The following is an 11,104-nucleotide window of genomic DNA, read 5'->3' on the forward strand; positions in this document are numbered from 1 at the left end:
TGATCTGGAGGTTATCAACCTCCATGAAAAAGACTTTAGACTGAATCATCTTAAAGATGATTCAAGGAGTTCCCATCATGGCACAGCAGAAACAAATCTGACTAGGAACCATGAGGTTGCAGGTTCGATCCCTGGCCTCACTCAGTGGGTTAAGGATCCACTGTTGCCATGAGCTGTGATGTAGGTTGCAGACATGGCTCAGATCTGGTGTTGTTATGGCTCTGGCGTAGGCGCAGCTGTAGATCCGATTAGACACCTAGCCCAGGAACCTCCATATGCTGTGGGTGTGGCCCTAAAAAGACAACACACACACACACACACACACACACACACACACACACACACACACGAGATGATTTAAGACATTGGAAATAAACTAGAAGCAAAGATTGATAAATTACAAGAAACAATGAGCAAAGAAATACAAGATTTAAGGATTAAGCAAGGAGATATACAAAAATACAATAACTGAAATAAAAAATTCATTAGAAGCAACCAACAGCAGAATACAGGAGTCAGAAGAACAAACAGCAAGGTGGAAGACAGACTGCTGAAAGTCACTAATGCAGAACAGAAGATAAAAAAGATTGAAAAGAAATGAAGACAGTCTAAGAGAATTCTGGGACAACATTAAACACACCAACATCTGTATTATAGGGGTGCCAGAAGGAGAAGAGAGAGAGAAAAGGACAGGAAAAATATTTGAAGAGATAATAGCCAAAAACTTCCCTAACATGGGAAAGGAATCACTCACTCAAATCCAGGAAGTGCAATGAGTACCATATAAAATAAACCCAAGGAGGAACACCCCTAGACACATATTAATCAAACTGACCAAAATTAAAGACAAAGAGACAACATTGAAAACAGCTAGGGAAAAGAAACAAATAACATACAAGAACCCTGATAAGGTTATCAGCAGATTTTTCAGCAGAAATTTTGCAGGCCAGAAGGGGGTGGCACAAAATACTTAAAGTGATGAAAGGGAAAAACCTCCAAACAAGATTACTCTACCCAGCAAGGCTCACATTCAGATTTGAAGGAGAAATCAAAAGCTTTACAGACAAGCAAAATATAATAGAATTCAGCAATATTAAACCAGCTTTACAACAAACACTAAAGGAACTTCTCTAGGTGGAAAAGAAAAGGCCACAACTAGAAACAAAAATATTACAAATGCCAAGGCTCATCAGTAAAGGTGTATATATAGTAAATATAGGAAATCATCCACATACAAATATGCTACCAAAATCAGAAATCATGAGAAGAGGAGGGTACAAGTGCAGGATACTGGAGATGCACTTGCAGTAAAGCGATCCAACAACTTAAAACAATCTTGTGCATATATAGACTCCTATATCAAAACTTCAGGGTAACTGCAAACCAAAAATCCATGATACACACATAAATAAGAAAAAGCAACTCAGATACAACACCAAAGATAGTCATCAAACCGCAAGAGAAGAGAACAAGGGAAGAAGAGAAGAAAAAAGACCACCACCAACAAAAAAAATCCAAAACAGTTAATAAAATGGCAATGAGAACATACCATAATAATTACGTTAAATGTAAATGGACTAAATGCCCCAACCAAAAGACATAGACTGGCTGAATGGATACAAAAACAAGACCCATATATATGCTGTCTTCAAGAGACCCACTTCACTTCTAGGGACACATATAAATTGAAAGTGAGAGGATGGAAGAAAATATTCCATGCAAACAGGAATCAAAAGAAAGGTGGAGCAACAATACTCATATCAGATGAAACAGACCTTAAAGAAGATTATAAGAGACAAAGACATTACATAATGATCAAAGAATCAATACAAGAAGAAAATATAACAATTGTAAATGTATATTTGCCCAACATAGGATCACCTCAATATAGAAGGCAACTGCTAACAACCTTTAAAGGAGAAATGGACAATAACACAATAGTACTGAGGGACTTTAACACAATGGACAGATCATCCAGACAAAAAATCATCAAGGTAACACAGGCCCTAAATGATGCATTAGATCAGATGGACTTAATAGATATTTATAGAACATTCCATCCAAAAGCAGCAGAATACATATTTTTCTCAAGTGCACATGGAACATTCTCTAAGATTGATCACATTTTGGGCCACAAATCAAGCCTCAATAACTTCTAAGAAAATTGAAATCATATCAAGCATCTTTTCCGATCACAACGTTATGTAACTAGAAATCAACAACAAGAAAATAACCGCAAAAAACACAAACATGTGGAGACTAAACAGCATGCTACTAAACAACTAATGGATCACTGAAGAAATCAAAGAGGAAATTCAAAAATACCTAGACGCAAATGACTACAAAGACACAACAATCCAAAATCTATGGGATGCAGCAAAAGTAGTTATAAAAGGCAAGTTTATAACAATACAAGCCTACCTCAGGAAACAAGAAAAAGCTCAAATAAACAAGCTAAACTTACATCTAAAGAGAGAGAAGAACAGACAAGACCTAAAGTTAGCAGAAGGAGAGAAATCATAAAAATCAGAGCAGAAATAAATGAAATACAAATGAAGAAAACCATAGAAAAAAATCAATGAAACTTAAAAGCTGGTTCTTTGAGAAGATCAACAAAATTGATAAATCCTGGTTAATAAATGCAAACTATTGCATTTGGAGCGGATAAGCAATGAGATACTGCTGCATACCACAGGGAACTATGTCTAGTCACTTATGATGAACATGATGGAGGATAATGGAGAAAAAGAATGTGTGTGTGTGTGACTGGGTCACTTTGCTGTATAGTAGAAAATTGACAGAAACTGCAAACCAACTACAATGGAAAAATAAAAATCATTATAAAAAGTAAAAAAATAAAAATAAAGTCTATTAATTTCTTTTTAAAAACAAACAAAAAATTGATAAATCCTTAGCCAGACTCATTAAGAAAAAAAGAGGACTCAAATAAATAAAATTAGAAATGAAAAAGGAGAAGTTACAACAGTCATCACAGAAATACAAAGGATCATGAGACTACTGCAAGCAACTCTATGTCAATAAAATGGACAACCTAGAAGAAATGGACAAATTCTTAGAAAAGTACAATCTTTCAAGACTAAAGCAAGATGAAATATAAAAGAGGAATGGACCAATCACAAGTACTGCAATTGCAACTGTGATTAAAAAACTTCCAACAAACAAAAGTCCAGGACCAGAAGAATCCACAGGTGAATTCTATCAAACATTTAGAGAAGAGATAACACCTGTTCTTCTGAAACTATTCCCCAAAATTGCATAGGAACACTCCCAAACTCAGTCTGTGAGGCCACCATCACCCTGATACCAAAACCAGACAGAGATACCCCCAAAAAAGAAAATTACAGGCCTATATCACTGATGAACATAGATGCAAAAAAATCTCAACAAATACTAGCAAAAAAAATCCAGCAATACATTAAATGATTGTATACCATGATCAAATGGGATTTATCCCAGGAATGCAAGTATTCTTCAATACCCACAAATCAATCAGTGTGATATACCACATTAACAAACTGAAGAATAAAAACCATATGATCCCCTCAATAGATGCAGAAAAAGCTTTTGACAAAATCCAATACTCATTTATGATAAAAAAAATCTCCAGAAAGTGGACATAGCGGGAACATACCTCAACATAATAAAGGCCACATGTGACAAATCTACAGATAATGTCATTCTCAATGGTTAAAAGGTAAAAGAATTCCCACGGAGATCAGGAACAAGACAAGGATATCTGCTCTTACCTCTATTGTTCAATATAGTTTTGGAACTATAAGTCCTAGCTATAAGATTAAGGAATCCAAATTGGAAGGGAAGAAGTAAAACCATCACTGTTTGCAGATGACATGATACTATACCTAGAAAATCCTAGAGACACTACCAGAAAACTGTTAGAGCTCATCAATGAATTTGGAAAAGTCACAGGATACAAAATTAATACACAGAAGTCAACTTCATTTCTATACACTAACAACAAAAGATTAGAAAGAGAAATTTTGGGGAAATCCCAATTGCTATCCCCTCAAAAAGAATAAAATACTTAGGAATAAACCTACCTGAAGAGACAAAAGACTTGTACTCTGAAAACTATAATATGCTGATGAAAGAAATCGAAGATGACGCAAACAGATGGAAAGGCATACCCTTGGATTAGAAGAATCAATATTGTCAAAATGACTATACTACCCAAGGCAATCTACAGAATCAATGCAATCCCTATCAAACTACCAAGGACATTTTTCCTAGAACTACAACAAAATATTTTAAAGTTTGTTTGGATGCACAAAAGACCCAGAATAGCCAAAGTCTTCCTGAGAAAGAAAAATGGAGCTGGAGGAATCGGACTCCCTGACTTCAGACTATACCACAAAGCTACATCATCAAAACCATACGGTACTGGCACAAAAACAGATATATAGATCAATGGAACAGGATAGAAAGCCTGGAATTAAACCCACCCACCTACAGTCAACTAATCTATGACAAAGGAGACAAGAATATACAAAGGAGAAAAGACAGCCCCTTCAATAACTGGTGCTGGGAAAACTGGACAGCTACATGTATAAGAATGAAATTAGAATACTTCTTAACACCATACACAAAAATAAACTCAAAATGGATTAAAGACCTAAATATAAGACCAGATACTATAAAACTCTTAGAGGAAAATATAGGCTGAATGAACACTTTCTGACATAATCCACAGCAATATCTTCTCAGATCCACCTCCTAGAGTAATGACAATAAAAGCAAAAATAAACAAAGGGGACCTAATTAGACTTAAAAGTTTTTGCACAGCAAAGGAAACTCTAAACAAAATGAAAAGACAACCCACAGAATGGGAGAAAATGAAGTGACTGACAAGGGATTAATCTCCAAAATTTATAAATACCTTCTGCAGTTCAATACCAAAAAAACCCAAACAACCGCATCAAAAAATTAGCAAAAGATCTAAACAAACAATTATCTAAAGAAGACATACAGGTGGCAAAAAACCACATGAGAAGATGTTCAACATCACGCATTATTAGAGAATTGCAAATCAAAACCACTATGACATACCACCTTACACCAGCCAGAATGACTGTCATCAAAAAGTCTACAAATAATAAGTGCTGGAGAAGGTGTGAGAAAAGGGAACCCTATTACACTGTTGGTGGGAATGTAAATTGGTGCAACTACTGTGGAAAACAGTATGGAGATTCCTCAGAAAACTAAAAACAGAATTATTATTTGATCCAGCAGTCCCACTCCTGGGCATCTATCCAGAGAAAACCATGACTTGAAAAGATACATGTATCCCAGTGTTCACTGCGGCACTGTATACAATAGCCAAGAGATATAAGCAACCTAAATGTCCCTTGACAGAGGACAGGATAAAGAAGATGGGGTACATATACACAATGGAATATTACTCAGCCATTAAAAGGGAAGAAATAATGGCATTTGCAGCAACATGGATGGACCTAGAAATTATGCTAAGTGAAGTTAGTTAGACAGTGAGGCACCAACATCGTATCACTCACACATGGAATCCTAAAAAAGGACACAATGAACTTCTTTGCAGAACAGATACTGACTCACAGACTTTGAAAAACTTATGGTTTCCAAAGGAGACAGGTTGGGGTATGGGGTGATGGGCTGGGGGTTTGGGAAGGAAATGCTATAAAATTGGGTTGTGATGATCATTGTACAACTATACATGTAATAAAATTCATTGAGTTAAAAAATTTAATGTTCATTAATTTGGGTAAGATAATGCAGTCTTGGTTTACCTGAAATGTACAATTTGCCTCTGCAGGATTAATGAAGAATGAGATTATTAAACAAACTACAATAGGGAGCAAAAAAAGCAAATTTACTGGCCCAAGAATTTCACATGCCCCAGGCCAAAAACAAACAAAAACCAACCAAACAAGCAAATTTAATACCACTAGAAATTGTTAAAAATTAGTATGGCAGAAGGCATTTGTAAACACAATTATCAGTGGTGAGAACTGTTCGCACACTTCCCCAAACTGCCCTGCAGAGGACTTGTGAAGGGTGCGTGTTCACCCTTCAGCCGAGGGGGCCAGGAAGGCAGAGCCGAAAGACCCTGAGCTCACCTCTCTCCAAACACACCCAAATCACAACCATCTACAGAGCAACCGTCAATGAGAAAGACCAGAACCTACCAGAAGAGATCTTCCACAACTAAAGCCATAAAGCAGGAACCACAGTGAGATGGATAAGAGGGTGGGCTCCCCGTCCAGTCAAGTCCCCACCAACTGGAGAATGATCACCTTGCTGAGGCTCTCCCACAGCAGTGAGACCTCTGAGCCCCACACCAGGCTCCTCTGCATCCGAAGGACAAGGCTCCAGAGCTTTTGGCTTTGAACGTCAGCAGGGTAACTTCAGGAGCCCACGGCACAGGGGAAAGCAGAGACCCTGCGCTCAAAGGGGACTCGCAGCATCTGTGCACTGGGATCCAGCGCAAAAGCAGTCATTTGATAGGAGGCTGGGCCAGACCTACCTGTTGGTGTTGCGGAGTCTCCCGGAGAGGCAGGGGGACAGCTGTGGCTCATTCTGGGGACACAGGCCGCGGTGACAGGCATCCCTGAGAGCTCCTTCTACCACGCGGATGCTGTTGGCTGCTGGTGGCCGCCATGGCGGAAGCCTCCCTCCAGCTCATTAGAGCCAGACCTGGCCCCACCTGGCAGCCTATAGGTACCAGTGCTGGATGCCTCAGGCTATTAACCAGCTCACCAGGATGCAGACAGGCTGCCGACCCCCTGAGCCCACAGCCACTTCTAGACTTGGCCCTGCCCATCAGAGGGGCCCAGGACCAAGCTCCACCCATCTGTAGGCAGGTAACAGCTCCAGAACCCCCCTGGGCCCAGGCCTTGCCTTCCAGAAAGTCTGCTCTGGCCTCTGGACCAGCCTCACGCCTGAGGGGATGGGCACCAGTTGCAAGAAAACCACACTCCCCCCAGCCTGCTTCTCTTTCCACTGTGTCTGAGCCCAGTTGTAGAATCCTTTGCAATAGTGCATCGTAGGTGGCTGTCACCAGTCAGTTGGCCCACACCTGAAGACATCGACTGGCCTCTGGCTTATGTCACCTGTGTAAAGAGATCAGGGCCAATTATAACTAAAGAAGGTACCAGTGAACTGAGGGAAGAAATCACCTTTTTAAAAAGAAAAAAAAGGAATTCCCATACTGGCTCAGCAGTAACAAACCCAAGCAGTATCCATGAGGACGCAGATTTGATCCTGGCTTTGCTAAGTGGGTTAAGGATCCAGCGTTGCTGTGAGCTTCGATGTAGGTCACAGATGTGGTGGCTTGGATCCCGCATTGCTTTGGCTGTGGTATAGTCCGACCCCTGGCCTGGGAACTTCCATATGCTACAAGTGCAGCCCGAAAAAGACAAATAAATAATACAAAGAAAACAAATGCAAATGAAAGGACAATTACAAGCATTGATCACTAAAGTCTGTGCAGACCACTCTTGGCTTTTTTTCTTTTTTTGTCTTTTTAGAGCCATACCCTCTGCATGCATATGGAAGTTCCCAGGCTAGGGATGGAATCAGAGATGCAGCTGCTGGCCTACCCGGCAGCCACTCGAACCCTCGTCCTCATGGATACTAGTTGGGTTCATTACCACTGAGCCACAACGGGAACTCCTAACTCTTGCTTATTTTGACTTCCAGACCTTTTTCCTCCTCATACCTCACCTTTCGGCTCAACATATGCAAAAAGTGTCTCACACTCATTTTCACTAAAGCAAAACAAACTTGGGAGGAAAAAGCATCCACTGTGCAAGTCTTTTAATTACTTCTAGAGCATCAGCACTTGGGAGTTGAGGCTGCTTGGGAAGGCCCAGGTGCGAGGCATTCGGATAATTAAGGGTTCTGCAAATATTTTGTTGCTGATAAAGGGAGATTCTGCAGGACAGAGCAATCATGGACAGCAATAAATGATTATGTCATTTCGGTCAATGTCCAATTCAGGAGATGAGAGAAAGCTCAATACATTAGGCTGAATCATAAATGCAACCTTGGCTGTGAACCAAAATTGTTCAGCAGGCTTTACGAAATACTTGCTGATAGAGTAACTGAAGGACTAATTTGCAAGTTCTTTGAATGCCATGAAGGATAGAGACATGAGTAAGGCCTGTGGAGTCAGAGAGATTGGGGTTTGAGTCTAAGTTTTCTGCTTCGTGTTTCCCGGGGCAAGATATTTGATGTCTCCGAGTCTATTTAAAAAAAATGGGAAGGTTCCCAGCTCCCTGGCAAGGCTATTCGAGGTTTCATTGAGAGAAGGTATGGGAAAGAGCCTTGAACACACTCAGTAGCTGTCAGGTGCCCTAATCAGATATTTTAGTTGGTGACCGAAATCCAGTGAGAGTCTCTGAATACCAAAGGGAACATGGAATCAATTTCTAGGGGATGCAAAACAGAGCTTGACAATGAGGTGTGTAGGTAATATAATTGAGTGGAGCCTGGGTCGCTAGGCATTTGATGGAACAAATCGTATTTCTCATTGTCCTTGTAATTCTCTATCGGTCTCATGAAAACTCCGAAGAGATTTTTTTTAAAAGTAGTGTGAATCCCCAGCCCCACCAATCCCCCATCTCAAGTCTTGTAGGGTCTGTTGCACAAGCAGGTAAAACTAATTATATGTCCAGGTGTTGGCATTGTCTCCTATTTTTCCCAGGTGGGCCCAGGACATGTCACTTGACACGCTCTGTCCCTATAAGGGGAGCTGTTTCCTTTTTGCCCCTTTGATCCAGAAATATGAGTTCTGACGCTGCCCCTGCCCAGAGCCAAGCAATGAGCTAGGCACATGTCAGATTTTCTTATCCTCGTAAGGATACTTGTATGCGAGATATGTTAGCTTCTATTGAAGCGCTGAAGCTCAGAGAAGTTGAGTAAAATCCTCAAGTCACACAGCTAGGAGAGCAGTTAATAACTCCAAATTTGTTTTTCCCCCTACAGCAAGGTGGTGTTTATGGGACCTGGAACTCATGTGTGTTTCATTAAAGAGGAGGCCCATTAGAGAACTGAGTTCTCAAGTCCAACGAGCAATGCAAAATTTGCTTAGAGTTAACTCACTTTCGAATCCCTTAAACCAGCCACAAGGTGCCTGGTGAAGACCAAGTGTCATCACTCACCAGTCCACCCAGCTAGCATTCCCACCAGAGCCAGAAGAGGTTTCTGCTCCTCTGGGTGAAAACAACATGAAGTATTTAGCTCAGGTCTGGAGGCTTTGTCTTATGAAAAAGGCACATCCTTAACTCCTAGAACCGCATACAAGGCAGCAACATGCTGAGCACTCACTTTTTTTTTTTTTTTTTTGTCTTTTTGCCTTTTCTAGGGCCACTCCCACGGCATATGGAGGTTCCCAGGCTAGGTGTCCAATTGGAGCTGTAGCCACCAGCCTACGCCAGAGCCACGGGATCTGAGCCACGTCTGCAAACTACACCACAGTTCACGGCAACACCAGATCCTTAACCCACTGAGCAAGGGCAGGGATCGAACCGGCAACCTCATGGTTCCTAGTGGCATTCGTTAACCACTGCGCCACGACGGGAACTCCTCATCTTCCTTCTATGTCCTCAGTGAGTGAGGCTGTTGGAATCACCTGTGCTACCTCTAGCCTAGGTAGCCCTCTGCTCTGAGCATGGACGGGCCTCCCCAGAGAAAGAGACCATGACATAGGATATACAGACATCTATGCCATTATGACACATATGTGTATGTATACATGACAGAGAGAGAGGGAGGGAGTCAGTCTCTGCTCCTATGGGATTTTGATCATCCAGGAAGACCTCTGCCAGGAAGTTTGAGCTGGGTTCTGAGTGGTGCATGGGAGAGGAGTGAGGTGAAGAAAGAGGGTGCCAGGAGGAAAGATGGCAGGAGGAAGGACAGCAGGTGCAAAAACTCAGGGTAGGGAGTGTTGAAATAGAAGAAACTGGCAGAAGCCAATGTGGCTGCGGCTCGGAGGTATCCAGGGTGTGGCTTGTGTGGGCTGGGGCCTTTAGGTCAGTAGGACTGTCCTTTACAAGACACTGCCAGCTTAAGGATTTGAATCTTTATGTAAGAGCAATGGGATGACACAGAAGCAAGGCTGGGACATGATCGGTCTTGTGTTTTGAAAAGATCAATGTGGCCCATGGACAAAGAACAGTCTGGAAGAAAGCAAGATAGAGATCAGTTGGCAGTTTCTGCAGGGGCCCCGAGTGAAGCGGGGTGGGGTGGGGGAGGTGCACATAGAAGGAAAGCAGAAAACAAGGGAAAATTATTTTACCCTTCAAATGATCGTCTTTTGGTAAAACTGCCAAAAATATTGCAATATTATATTGTAAAATAGCCATAGGAGAAATTTTCCAGTGAGACAAAGTTTGGGGTTTTTTTGTGTTTTGTTTTTGTCTTTTTAGGGCTACACTCTCAGCATATGGAGGTTCCCAGGCTAGGGATCGAATCCAAGCTGCAGCTGCCAGCCGACACCACAGTCACAGCAACGCCAGATCTGAGCGGTGTTTGCGACCTACACCACAGCTCACGGCAACACCGGATCCTTAATCCATGGAGTGAAGCCAGGAATCAAACCTGTGTCCTCATGGGTAGTCAGATTCGTTTCTGCTCTGGCACGACGGGAACACCCAAAGTTTGAATTTTTAACGTTGGTTGTAACAAATGCAGTGAAGGCGAAACATCTGTCACATATTTTAAAACTTTTATTCTTACTCTCAGAGAATTCAAAGAAGATACATGGATGAAATCTGACAACACGTGGGTTTATAACTCTAAAAAGAATTTCACAACAGGGAGAAAGCACATTTCTATTTTAGCGATATATATATACATATTTATTCAAATATAAAGATACAAATGTACACTTCTGAAGTAGTCTAGAAATATAACCTAAAAGGGAAATCCTTACCAAATATACAGAAATATATAGTATGCTTTCAGGAAAATGAGTAGTAAAAACATGCGCAAATAAACTGAACGTAAACACGATTTTTAAGACAGTTTTACAAGTAGTGCATAAATCTATACACATTTCCCATTTATGAAATCATATTTTCCCAAGGAGTTC

The sequence above is a fragment of the Sus scrofa genome, chromosome 17 (assembly GCF_000003025.6).
Source record: "Sus scrofa isolate TJ Tabasco breed Duroc chromosome 17, Sscrofa11.1, whole genome shotgun sequence".
In the NCBI taxonomy this organism is placed as follows: domain Eukaryota; kingdom Metazoa; phylum Chordata; class Mammalia; order Artiodactyla; family Suidae; genus Sus; species Sus scrofa.